Source organism: Trichechus manatus, unplaced genomic scaffold, assembly GCF_000243295.1.
Source record: "Trichechus manatus latirostris isolate Lorelei unplaced genomic scaffold, TriManLat1.0 scaffold00111, whole genome shotgun sequence".
In the NCBI taxonomy this organism is placed as follows: domain Eukaryota; kingdom Metazoa; phylum Chordata; class Mammalia; order Sirenia; family Trichechidae; genus Trichechus; species Trichechus manatus.
The window spans coordinates 2,637,033-2,641,112 of record NW_004444047.1 but is presented as its reverse complement, the minus strand read 5'-3'; positions in this window follow the sequence as shown (position 1 = coordinate 2,641,112).

Here is a 4,080-nt window from a genome sequence, read left to right as displayed (position 1 = left end):
TCCACCCTGCCCAGCCAGAACCATGCCCCAAGCTGTTCTGCTCCGGGAATGAGCTTTGCTGCCTTGGGCTCAGAAAGCAACTCTTGGCACAATTTTGCAGGAAGTTATTTTGGTCTTTTTTTTTTAATGGAAAATATATATAACAAAATATTTGCCAATTCAACAGTTTTTACAGTTTGGCGACATTGATTACGTTCATCATGTTGTACAACCGTTACCACACGCCTTTCTCAGATTATTCCACCACCGTTAACAGAAACTCAGTGCCCCCTAAGCAATGACCCCCTCCCCTCATCCCTGGTAACCGCTAGTAAGCTGTGGCTTTTACACATTTGTCTACTTCCAATGGGACCACATCCACAGGTCTAGGGATTTAGGATTTACATCACATATTTTTGGGGGACACGGTTCAATGCATAATGCTATGTATCGCTTGTCGGCCCCTTGACTTGCCGGCTCCCGAAGGGAAGGGACTGCCCTGTTTTCGGTGCCCACTTGCATGCACTGTACCTGGCCGGGTGCTTAGTGGGCGATGGACCCGCCCAGTGCTGGTGGAGAGACCCTGGTGTGGCAGTGCCCAGTGTTCTGATGTGCGGGGCAGGGGGACCCACTGAAGTCGTCCCCCACTGTCGACCATTGGGTTGTGTCCACTGCTGCCAGCTCCTGTTGACACCTTAGGGCCCCTGTGTGTCCTTTCCCTGTCAGGGCTCTTGGAACCACTGCTGGGCAGGGGAGCCTCAGGGCTGGTGAAACATCGGGGGCACGGTGAGGTTGGACACCCGGTGTGTGCGGAGAAGCGCGTAGGAAGGCGGGGAGAGCGCGATGGAACCAGACAGAAGGGCGCCCACCCAGGCCGGGCATCCTGAACGAGGAGGTGAGCCCAGTCTGGAGGCCTGGTGTGTCCCCAGAATGGTGCCTGGTGCTGGGGACTCACCTGTCTGGCAGAAGTGGGGGACCGGGAAATGTGGGGTAGGAGCTGCTCATCTCTACCGAGAGAGAAATGGGGAGCAGGGTATTATGGATGGAATTGTGACCCCACAAGATGTGCTGGAGTCCTGACCCCTATTCCTGTGGTTGTGATCTCTTTGGGAACAGGGTTTGCTTTTTATTTTAATGAGGCCACATCAGGGCGGGGTCTGTCCTAACCCTAACCTCCTCTGAGTGATACGAAGAGCAGCCTAGTCAGAGAGACCAGGAAAGACGGGACAGGACAGATGCCACGTGGAGATGGCCAAGGAACCGAGGGACCCTGGGGTTACAGCAGCTGAGATGCGGACCTTCCCCCAGAGCCCATGCACAGAGGGAGCCTTCCCCTAGAGCTGGTGCCCTGAATTCAGAGTTCTAGCCTCCTGACCTGTGAGAAAATAAATTTCTGTTTATTAAAGCCCCTTGCTCGTGGTATTTCTCTTACAGCCACATTAGATAACTAAGACAGGGAGAGACAGAGGGATGGGATGCCATAAGGGGCAGGTCCGAGGACTGTGAGGATGATGGGGAAGTTGGAAACTGTGAGGGGAAGAAGCCGCTTCCTGAGCGCCTGCTGTGCCAGGCTGGTGCAGGCACTCTGACACACCATCTCAGTGAGTCCTTCCTGCTGAGCACGGGACCCGCCTCCCCCTCTATAGAGGTAACACCGAGGCTCAGAGAGGTGCAGGTGCTGGGCCAGGGTCACACAGCTGCTGAGTGATGAAGCTGCTCGCAAACCCAGGCTGCCGAGTGTCAGAAGAGGAGCCAGAGGGCCGAGGGCATTGTTGGTGACATGGTGTGGCATTATTTAGGTGGGCGTTCGTGGCTGAGAGAGGACCGCATGAGTGAGGGATTCTGTTTTCCGAAGTGAGGTGCCTGGGGGGCATCCAGGGAGGTGTCCAGCAGGCAGTAGCTGGGGCGGGTGGGCTCGCGGATGGTTGGGATCCCTCAAAATCTAAGTGTTGGTGCTTCTCAAAAGGCGTGGGTGTCCTTGTGTTAAAGTCTCGCTGAACATCCGTCATCGGTGTGAATTTTTCAAGCCCCTCAGCCCAGTAGGTGGCTGGTCACTATTGGACAGAAGGTAGAGAAGGTCCCGGGATGCTGCTTCCGCTCCATGCAGTGGGGGGCCAGGGTCCCTGAACTTAGGCATTGAGGAACGGGCCTTGGAAAAACTGGCTCTGGGTCCAGGACCCAGGTTGGAACCAGCAGACTGTCCAGGGGATGAACCGTTATCCCCACTAACACCTGAACACGCACTGCAGCGCCGCGTCTCGGCTCAGGGTAAAACCATGCTTTTCAACCAGGTGCCCCAAGCCGGCCAGCCCAGCACACTGGCCCGGTCCATGCCCTGGCCCCGCCCTTGCCTTGGCACCACCCCATGCCCTGGCCCCGCCCCTGCCTTGGCACCACCCCATGCCCTGGCCCCGCCCCTGCCTTGGCACCACCCCATGCCCTTGGCCCCGCCCATGCCCTGGCCCCATACCATGCCCCCTTCCCGCCTCAAGTGGCTGCAAGGGATCCTTTCTAAGCCTCGTCTTCATTTTTCGCACCCACTGTTCCCTCGGCCTCCTGCCCTTCCCTGCTCACTGCGAGTGCTAGCTCTCCGTGTCCTCCGCATCTCCATCACGGTCCTCTACTCCAGGGCCTGGGAGTCCCGGGAGCCCCTTCCCTGCTGGGTTGTCACGAGAGGCGGTGCCATCAGTTACGGCCCCTCCCTCGCCAGGCTCACAGGCTCAAAGGCGGGATGTCTCTTGTCCACCAGAGCTGGCTCCGCCCCACCTGTCCCTCTGGGCCTGTTTCCTTATCAGGAGTTAAGGATACACGGGACCTGCCTCCCCGGGTGGCCGTGGTGATGCTCAGATATGGAGGTTGCCTAGACCTCGTGGGTGGCTGCCCTCAGCGTCAGCATCATCACTGTCCTCGTCCCCACAGCTGGGCTGGGGCAGGGAGGGGTACCGGGCGGAGCCACGGGTGCTGGGTGGACTGCTGCAGGATAAGCACTTGGGAAAAGTTTTCGCGTTCGTAACCGATAAGGGATGGCCTTCTTGGCTGCTAACCAAAAGGTTGGCAGTTGGAATCCACCAGCCACTCCTTGGAAACTGTCATGGTTTGAATTATGTGCCCCAAAAAATGTGTATATCAGTTTGGCTGGACCATGATTCCTGGTACTGTGTGATTTTCCTATACGTTGTAAATCCTGCCTCTGTGATGTTAATGAGGGAGGATGGGTGGCAGTTGTGTTAGTAAGGCAGAACCTGATCTACAAGACTGGATTGTGTCCTGAGGCAATCTCTTGAGATATAAAAGACAAAAGTAAGCAGTGAGACAGGGGGACCTCATACCATCAAGAAAGCAGTGCCGGGAGCAGAGCGCATCCTTTGGACTGGGGTCCCTGTGCCGAGAAGCTCCTAGTCTGGGGGAACACTGATGAGAAGGCCGAGAGAGAGAGAATGACTTCTCCTGGAGCTGATGCCCTGAATTTGGACTGTTAGCCTATTTTGGCTGTGAGGAAATAAACTTCTCTTGGTTAAAACCATCCACTTGTGGTATTTCTGTTATAGCAGCACTAGGTGACTAAGAGAGAATTTGGTACCGGGAGTGGGGTGCTGCTCTAACAGATCCCTAAAATGTGGAAGCGGTTTTAAAACTGTGAATGGACAGACGTGCGGCAGTGACAGAGGACCAGCAGCAGCTGAGAACCTACAGCAGCAGAACCAGGAGACCAGTGCGAGAGGGTACTGGAGCCAACCCACGGAGCAAGAGAGCTGTGTGTGGGAGGCTTCCTGGCGGAGTGGGGTGCCTCCGGGCGCTTATCGGTGGAGCTAGGCTTGCCGACCCACGGAGCAAGGGAGCTGAGTGCCTGTGTACAGGAGGCTTCCTGGCGGAGTGCGGTGCCTCTGGGCACTTATACCTGTGGAGCTACAGAGCTTTGGAACACTTGCCCTAGCAGGGCAGATGTGGGCATGAGGCCTGAGGGCCAAGAGGCCACAGGAAACAGAAGCAGAAGCTGAAGAGACAAGGGACACAAGAAGCTGAGCTGCCTTGGTCTCAAAAGTTATGGCCATGACCTCAGGGGTTTCAAAGGGTGGAGCCATGGCGTCTGGTGTTTCTAAG